Source organism: Diplotaxodon limnothrissa, linkage group LG12, assembly GCF_057381915.1.
Source record: "Diplotaxodon limnothrissa isolate DT_005_m linkage group LG12, D_limnothrissa_male_GT1.1, whole genome shotgun sequence".
Classification (NCBI taxonomy): Eukaryota; Metazoa; Chordata; class Actinopteri; order Cichliformes; family Cichlidae; genus Diplotaxodon; species Diplotaxodon limnothrissa.
The window spans coordinates 31,542,984-31,553,222 of record NC_140607.1 but is presented as its reverse complement, the minus strand read 5'-3'; positions in this window follow the sequence as shown (position 1 = coordinate 31,553,222).

Here is a 10,239-nt window from a genome sequence, read left to right as displayed (position 1 = left end):
TATTTGGATGAAGGTCAAAACCTTTTGGGTTCTGCCAAATTTTTTCATGTGCATGAAACAAAAGGCTGCGACCTTAGAAAGTAAGAGCTGTGTTTATTTTTTGTAAGGCTGAGGTCACCAGTCTTACCATAAAGATAGGAACACTGTCACTGGTGTAGCCAGGTTTGAATCACTGGGGAAAAGGAAGGAAAGAAACAAATGCAGCTGAGTTTCCATTTTCCGATCTCTGATACCTTCCAGTTGAGATGCCATTTGAGCCAAACCTTTGTGAGATTTTAGCCTTTTGAAAGCACTTTTGTATAATTCCCTGCATACTGTAGCAATTTTAGAGCTAACCTGTTTGTAGTGTCCTTATTCAGATAAGTTTGATCTAGACTGAAGAATTCAGCTAAGTCTTTTACACTTTGCATACTTCTCTAATTGTGGTGTCTCGGAAGGAAGTTAATCAAATCTGTTGTAAAATGATAACGATATAAGCTATTTGTTAGCCTTATATCTAACATGTGCTCTGTAGCTGTAAATGCCTGCTAAAATCATACAGATACTTTATCCATTTTCTCCAAAATCCTCAGTGAAATTAATGTCGCTTTTTAATTTGTTATATTGTGATTGCATTAATCTAACTTATTGATTTAACTTGTTAAGTTAGAAGAATATTACTGTTTTCTAGTGATATATTTGTGTTTCCAAAAAGATTCCTGAAGGTCTACTTTAAAATGACCAGAGAATCAGACTTCTAAAAGTTGCAACAAAATAATTCAAAACAACAACAAAAGATGACATTTTAAAGTCTTCAAAGCTGGTTTTCCTTCACGAACTTAGTTACTTGTAGCGACTGTATGCCAATTTGGACAGTTATTATATTATTATTATTAAATTAATTAATGGGCACTGGAGAATAAAAATGTATAGAGTCACAAATCGAAACTTTTGCTGACTATGCCCAAAATAAGGTGTTTAAACTATTATTCCCCAGGAATTTAAACTTCTGCCTTCTTTGCTCTAGCTAAAATCTCCCATTTCAATTTAAAATGTTATGAGTGCTGTAAAAAGTCCACTTCATGTAGAATCTATTTTCCACTGTTGTTTTGATTACCTCAAAAATGGCACACATGCTAGATTTCCATATATAGTTTGTTGTCTTCTCTGCATTCGGTTGCTTTATATTCTTCCCGAGTTCATCAAAAACAGCACTGTTCTGTAACCAAAATGAAAACACTAATTTTATATGAAATAATTTAATCCAGCTCATTCTGCTGCCTATATGTGGTGCTTTCTGAAAAAAATGCACAATTTAAAACAACTTATTGTTTAGAGGAAATCAGCGCACCTATTGTTTACAGTTGTCTGAGCAGGGTTTTTCACAGTTTTTCAGAGTTTAGCATCTTGATGCTTTGTAAGTGAAAACTGAGGATCACTCTTCAGCCAGCATTAAGCGTACAAACCAACCAACCAACGTCCGAGGCTTCAAACTGTATTTGGGTTCCATTCTGTTTCCTAGACATGATCGATATGAAGAAGAATGAGACGCATCAGGAACTAATTATCAAATCATCTTTTCCCGCCTTACAAGTGCCTGAAAAGGACCTATCTGCGCAGGTTGCCATGGAGATGTTGGCGCAGGCTGCAACCGAGGCTCGCTGCTTCCTACAGCATTCCTGGTAATTGAGATCAGATGCTCCTCTCAGTGGAACCTGGACTGGGAGTAACCTGGAAGCATTTATTTTATGGAGAAGATGTTTAGTTAAGCCTTGCTCCCGCTCTAAATGAGCCTCGGCCCAGCTCTGGTGATGAATACGATTGGTGAAAGCAGTGAAGGCTGGTTCCTGACTTCTTCCTTCCCCTGGTTCAGGTTACAGATTAGCAGACTTCCTGTCCAGTTGTGGAATAAGCCAAACCAACTGATGGAGAGGCAATAGGTGTATGGGCAATGGCATCATGTGTTATCTCAAATGGGATTTCTGACAGAGCCACACAGCATGGATCCTGAAAGTATCAACTTATTAGAAGAAGCAGCTGATTGCAAAGGAGGGCAGACCTCCTCTGGAGTCAGGTGGTGGTCCATATTAAGTTACTACATTACTTAAGTCGTCCAGCTGTACTAGTAACATTTTGTGTACAGTACAAACAGTACAGTACATTACTCATTGGACCAAATGGGCTGACATTAGCTAGTCACTAGCCAAATTGTGTTAAAAGAATAAATTTCAAAAATTAAAAAAATATTGTTTGCCAGCATCCTGTGAGGATCTAGCTGGTTTAAGTGCCAACGTGTAATTTCTTTATATGGTCAAAAAGTTTAAATGATCAGGTACAAAGAGCAGATTGAAATGAAAAAAACAAACAAACAGCTAATGTCAGTCTGTTATTCCAAAGGTTTGGGCATTTAAACAACACTTGGCTTCAAACAGTTCTTCATATAGGGCAAAACCCCCCAAAAAAACCCTTACTTTTTTACATTACATTCAGCTGCTGTTCTTATGAGCTCTCATAATTTGAACTTTCCTTTTGGTAATGAAAGACCTGAGCATATAAGCCAAACTGTCAATTTTCTGGTCGAGCTATGTCTCATTTATAGCCACGAACAAATAAGATCATGGATGGAAGTGTTCGAAATGAGCATTCTTCAGAGGGTGACTGGGCTCTCCCTTAGAGACAGGGTGAGGAACTCATTCATTTATTAGGGATTCACAGTACAGCCACAACTCCTCCACACTGAAAGTAGCCAGCTTTGGTGGTTTGGGCATGTCCTACAGGGAGGAGGCCCCAGGGTAGACCCGGAGTAGACACTCAGCAGAGATCTGGGAACAGCTCAGTGTTCCTCCAGATTAGCTCTGCCTAGGTTGCTGGATTAGACTAATACATGCATGGCTACCAGGTATTACTTGTAAAGCGTGTATTGTAGTCATACCACTGTCCTGCAGACAGTTGGATGCAGTTGGCATGAGAAAACAATTTACAAGTGAAACTGATGGAAATGTCATTATTTGTGCACGCTATATTCAAGCTATCCCCCGACAAGATGAAAAGTCAGGTGATCACCAAAGTAAAAATGTTTCATTTGAAAAGGGACATGTTGAAAAGTTTGAATTTGGACAAAAACTCGATAATGGTGTCTTCACTCGGAGCACAAAGAGGTACAAATATTAGGTCTACAAAGGGATAATAATTTTGCTCATTGTCTTGTATAATATATATTAATAATATGTAATAACCAAATGATGATGGAAGTTTTGTGTTTTGCTCTACTGCTATCAAGTGGTTCAAAGCAGCTGCTTTGATATATTTTCATGTAAAGCTGCAAATTGATTGAAATAGAAATGCTATATTTCTTTCCTATATAAGGATTTTATATGCATACAAAACATATCAACATTATTACTACCTAATGGTACTCGAGATAAATAGAAAGAGCCTGTCTCCTTTTAAAAATAGCGCTATACTGTAGAGATCATCTCTAACTGGGTCAGCATAGTTTCTCGTAAGTACTGTTTAGGTGGTCATAGTGCCGAGGCCTTTACACTACTTGTTACAAATGATCTGGGATCTGTGGGAGGGGCCAGATTTGGAGTCATTCATCAGCTGTCGACGAGCTGGCACAGTTCACCATAGAAAAACACAGTGTGCCCCCTCTGTAATGCAGCCACTCTGTAGTTAGACCACATTTTAAGTGTTTACACTTAGAGGCACACATGGTCGAGAAAATAAAAGCTTGCGTGCAAATTTGCCACTCTACCAGAAACTGTCTCAGAACTGGTAAATCTATAATGTGCCAACCATCTTTTTGTCTAAACTATCTCATCCCTGGCACCCTCTGCTTTACCACGCTCTTCTGCTCTTTATTCGCACTCATATGAAAACAAACTCTTTGGCAGTCCTGCTTGTGCTTCGGGTCATAGATCCTTTCCAATGCTCTCTGCTAAAACACCCCTCTGTTTCCTGCCCACCTCACCCTGTTCATCAGAGCATGAGCGTGCCCGCTGCCAGTCACCCCCACTTGACATGACTCAAAAGTGCTGCCCTGCACCCGGGGCTGCTGGGATCAATAGAGCTTCAGGATATTGCAGTCGGCATCAAACTAAACACACAATGCATCCTGCACAAGTAATCTCCACGCTGAGTCTATTTGATGCGACAGTTTAAACACTTGAACTCAAAGCTCCCCTTTCGGGGGTGGTGGTGTTGAAGGAGGCTGGGTGGGCTGTGGTGGGGTGTGCATATGCTGACCTAAAGGGGTTTTCGTGATTAGGAGTCTCGTACACCTCTGATTGCTGCGGGTCACTGCAGGTGAGTACAAGTGGTCGGAAGGAAGTAATTTTCCTTCTGGAGCTGGTTACCTGATTGGGTAAGTAGCTGATCTCTGACACTGACCCAAGTCCTCTAACATATCTAGAGCTGAGCTGGAGCCTGTTTAGAGGCAAGATTTGGGGTAGATTAATATGTTGTGCTCATAAAATTAAAGATTTTGTAGATAATTGTCATATTTTTCCTGTTATTTTAGAGAACTATGGAATTATTGCACCTGAAGCAATTTAACTGAACTACATTAAAATACTTTTCTCCTGTTTGTTCTCAGTGAGTTGTTTTTTGTCATGAGTAGCTGCCAGGGCAGGGAAAACCCCTCGAAACTTCCTTCACACAGATGCGTGTACATATGTTTGTTATTGTCAGCAGAGAAGACAACAAATAAAAAACAAACCCTTCAGGGAGGAGAGGGGTCAAATTCACGAAGTGGAGAAGTTGGATCCAGGTCAGAATCATCAAAAGGTTAAAAATCCACAGCATCATGCTAATAGTTAGTCAAACCGTTTGAAATGTGAACCCAAAGCCTGATGACATCAACACTGTTTCTTTCACAAAATTTGAAAAGCTTCACCAGAGTGAGAGAAGATCAGTTCCTACACCCTGAAAATTACTGATCTTGACAGTAAAATAAGTACACAAGAGAAGTACCACAGATGACTCAATGGTAGAAAGAACAAAGTGTTAATTGAACACATAGGAGGATATGTAGCATGAACAGAACATGTTAGGCTAATTGAACACAGGTGTGAAGGACAACACAGGTAAGATTAGTTAGGCCTACGGTCACAAAGGAGGGAAAACGCTATGGAGACAGGAAGCAAAACCAACTTGGATACACGAAGCCCAATAATAATAATATAAAACAGGAAATTAATTGAAAGGATTCCAGCATCATGGCACACTGTCCATAATGAATAAAATAAACTTCACTGGCTGGCTGGCAGTGAATGAGTTAAAAGAAAAAAGTTTAAATTGCTACTTTTACTAATGCTATAAGATCTCTATAAGATCTCTTGGTTGTAAATGAAATTTCACCACAAACCAATATGAGTTTGGGATAAACTTGTGATGTGTATATCTCTGCCTTTTGTCCCTGTTAGTCGGGTAAACCAGGTGCTCACTGGCTACTAGAGGGGTTTCTACTTTCACCTAGCAGAGGAAAAGGCTTTGGTCTCTTTCCTCCCTCCTGTAGTGGAATTGATCAGCTGCTTCCTGTCTGTAAATAAAGAGGCATACTGTAACCCACTTGATAAATATCAAGGAGAATACGGCAATCAGCTGAAAGCAATTTGCATGTCTGTGCTCAAGCCAGCGGCTCGTGATTTTCTCTCCTGTCATCTATCATAGACCACACGCTTGGGCCAAAATACACAATACTCCCAAATTGCTGTCATATGGAGTGCAAGGCCTGAAAAAAGCCCTTCATTTTTCCTTGTCTGTACTTCAAATAAACTTGTATTTGTTAAATAACTGGAGAGGGTTTTTTTCCTCCCCAGTGCAACTTTTCAGAGAGAGGGATGGTGTAATGTGCCATTTCCTTTGTTTGTTGAAAGCTTGGCTGCAGGACTGTAATCTAGATGGGTTTGATCTTAGAGTAGACACAGCCTGTTGAACAATGGTTGCTGCTGGATGTTAAGTCTTTAAACATAAAACTGACCTGCAACATTCACTAGCTGGATGGAGTATTGTCTTGGTCTTTCTTGTTTTATTCATGCATCGTCACATTTTCACTACTCATTGTGTAAAAAAAAAAAAAATCCCAAAACATAATTTTTCTCACATTTAAACAAACATATAAGGAGACTTCTAGCACTGGTTCCCAGTTTTCAATTTGAACTAATTTATCACGTTCCAAACGCTGCCCGACCTCATTAGGAGAGCAACTGGGGGTTAAAATGAGCAATGTTTACATAGGTGACTTCTTGCAGTTGTACGAATAAAGGCAAATCCACCACTGAACTGTCCTGAACACTTCACTTCAGCATCCTAGTCTTTGACCCAAATTTGGCACGCTTGACTTTAAATCACATGGTAGGCACTCCCTAAAATATACCCTGCTTAGTCAGATATTGCTGCACTAAACAGGATGTTATGAGTGGTGTCATATTTATGCGTTATATTACTTCATGTTCTTTATTTGTATTCTTTCTTTTTCTTAAAAAAGGGTCAGCATAGTGTTGGTGACAGTAGATGGATGCCTTAGTGTGGCCAGTGTGCATCTTACAGATGACTGGCCACCTCATATAGGGCACCAACATGCCACAGAACAGCTTTTTGTGCTGCACTAAAGAAGATTTAAACTATTTATTGAGCCTATCAGCCTGTTAGAAATGCTTGAATTCATAAACTGAGGAAATCATTGTGCCATAGATATCTCTTCTTGGTCAGTTTTCAAACTCTTTCTATCAGTCTGTGGCTTCTTCCTTTAACAGTGGGGGTGGTTTGGTGGTTAGCACTGTGCTTTTTGCCTGTAGTTTGCATGTTCTTCCTGTCTCCATGTTCTTTCCAGGTGCTCCAGCTTCCTCCCATAGTTCAAAGACATGCACAGGGTAACAGTAATGGCCTAAATTGGCTGTAGGTGTAAAAGTGACCGTGAATTGTTGCCTGTTTTCTATGTTAGCACTTCGACAGATTGGTGACCTGTCCAGGATGTGCCCTGCCTCTCACCTTATAACAGTTGGGACAGGCTCCAACTCCCATGTCACCCTGAAGTGGACAATCAATATTTTACGTTTTTCCAAGTCTTTTAGTTCAATACATGATGTTAATTTGTTAAATATGTTGACGAATGCTTGTAATTATTGAAATTTTAACATAGATGATTATTAAGCCATTTTTTAACCACGTTTTTATCTTTAGCAGCCATAAGTAAACATATAAACTACATTTCACAACTTCTCTGTTCGGTTGAGAAATTAGGGCTTTCCACATTTACTCGGGGGTCACTCTGGTGACTACACAAGTAACCCTGTTGAACTGGTTAGTAGAGCAGATAAATCTTTTTCCAACAACATTTTAGAGCCCTGCTCTCACTCAAACTTCGGATATGTAACAATACTCACACAGAGTAGCAGAGTTTCTACAGAAACAAGATAAGAACCTACTGTTGCATTTAGGGCTCACTCCACCCTTCTCCAAACATTTTAAATTCGGCCAACATGCCAAGCAGAGCATCAATCATCCCTGTAATGTGACTTTGGCCCTGTTCTCTGTAATATCCAGATACAGAGAGTCACGAATCATGCTCACTGCATTGTGACTGCAGCTCACCCCAAAAGAATCACAGAAAACAGACAAAATCATTAAGCACAGATAACTGTCTCCTAAAGAAGAAAGTTTGCATGTTTAACTGGTTAATCCTATAATCAAAATGTATATCCTTGCTGTTTCAACAATGGCAATAGAAATACAAAAGAAGTGATGCAACATGTAATACTGACTGTCTGTGTTTAGTCTTTAAACTGTGCTGCCAGCAAACAAATAAATGAAATCGATTTAGGAAGAAAATAACAAAAACAAAACAGTGTGCATGCAAGAGATGAACCACATGATCATTATCAATTTTCTACTTCAGTTTCATGTCATTAAAAAAATCTTAATGTTGTGACAAACAGTTGTAATTAGGTTCTTCTTCAAAAATCGGGCTCTGTATAAGAAAGATGGTCGATGTACAACAAGATAACTTTGGTTTAAGGTGACAAATTTTGTGGGGTTTTACAGCTTTGTGTGAGACTGCAACCACATCTTTAGTGAGATTAAAGAAAAGTCATTTAATTTAGTGTATCTCATAACATTTTACTCTACTACATAAACGCTACAATATAAAATTGGGAATTTCACCGATAATAACTAAAAGAAAATCATCATAACAAATTAAAACTTTATTTCAGATCTTCTGTTTAATGTGTTTCACTAAACAATCTACCAGTAAAGTGAAACTTTTGCAGGGAAAAGTATTAAATAGGAGTTTTACAGTGAAAAAACATATTCTCCATCATACGGGTTTAATTTAATCAGAATTCATGGACAACATAAGCAAACTACCCAGAACCGTCCTCTGATCCTGAGTCAAATGCTGCCGAATCCTTATTGGTGCACAAGAGTATTTGCCCTTTGCAAAAGTGAGACTCGCCCACTTCAAACCAATGTATAAAGACCGCAGACAAAACTGCAAAAACAAATATCTCTCATGTGAAATTACCACAGGGTGTAAGATTAGCACAATATATTTTGTTCGGGTACTGCAGGACTCCTTTCCTCAGACTCTGAGACAGTAAAAAGCATTCCTCACTCATAAACTTGCATGTGCACATTCGTCCTTCGACAAGAAGAATGACTCATACTAAAAATGCACTAAGACTCATATTTTGGAGACTGAGATGACCTTTTAGTGAATCGTATCAGATAAACAAAACTTCAATAGGCAAAACAATGTGTAATAGTATTAAGAATAGAGAAAAAAGGGCAAAACCAGACATATGGCAGACAGCTGTGCATTGTACATTAATAAATTATTCTGTTCAATAGACCAATCAGGGGTTTCATACATTTGTTTTGATATTAGAAAAGTTGGAAACTGAGAGAAAATATACATTACAGTTTCCTTTAAAAAAAAACTGTTGAGAGCACAACTAGATCTTGTGTGGAAAACTTGGAAAAAAATGATTTATGTGCCAAGTGTGTGAGAATTGTCTATCTTTCATAACTTCATTGACTACAGGCCAGTACGTTACACAAGCATTGTTATTGGGTTATGACAAAAGGACCCCACCTCAATATCGGGTGCTTCCCAGCGTTCCTCACTTTAAATTAGACTTTGCCCTCATGTGAACCTTGCTGCACGTCCACTGCGAGTGGACAACAGACGTCATACGTTGTTGACATACTAGCTATAAAACAATCCTCTGGGGCCTACCGAGTCTAATGACTTTAGCATGTGCTGCAGTTTTTTTTTTTGTTATGGCATTACGCCGATTTCTTATTGTTTGTATAGTAGCAGTGGTGTGAAATCATTACATCCACAAAGCTGCACAGGATGCAACAGGTGACCCATCATCAGATGTTTGCATTGTCAAGAGGCTGCTGTGCATTTCTTTTTGCCAGATCTTCAAGGAGGAAATTCTGTACAGTGAGCGGGGGGTGGGGGGAGGCGAGGACAAAGAAATGAGAAGTCACATGTGTAAAATAAACTTGTTGCATAGTGCAAATTATTTTAACGCTCACTTCCTTTTCTCTCTCAGGTTGCCTCTAACAGCCTGTGGACTAATTTCTATGGAAAGAAGTAGTAGAAGATCATCAGCAGAAATCCAATCCAGTCTGACGTGTATGGTCGCTCCACAGCGCCTTGATGAAATGCCTCTGTTTTGCTCTCCTGCAGTGCCAAACATGCAAAATACTAACTTGGAAATGTGACCCACTTATTGCTGAAAAGAAAAACCATCTCCCAGCAACACTGACCACTAATGTGGGTTCTGATTTTTTGCTCGCCACACACATGATCAAGGATGCAAGCCAAGGTTTGCTAGTGAGCTGTAATGTGAGGTGACTAGCACATGTTATCTAACAGAAGAAAGCCAGTTTTAAGCATATACAGCATATACAGCATATACAGCATGCTCAGCATGATGTCACCCATGTTAGTGGCAATAGTGAAATCCCAATAAGAAGCCTTGAAATGAGATGAGTTCTGACTCAAAAAATGTTCATAATTTGCCAAATGGTCTTAATGCTCTATTCAGTATGACTAGCAACTAGAGTGTGTGCTGAGTTCAGAGAGCAAGCATTTTCAAATATTTTCAAAGGTTTCTCATGTGATGTCATGCGCACATTATTGAGATTTTTCCATGATAATGGACATGATATAGCCACTGGTTGCCAGGAAAAAAGTAACTTCCCAGTGAATCCCAACAGTGGTTCACTGCATTCGCTGGGCGA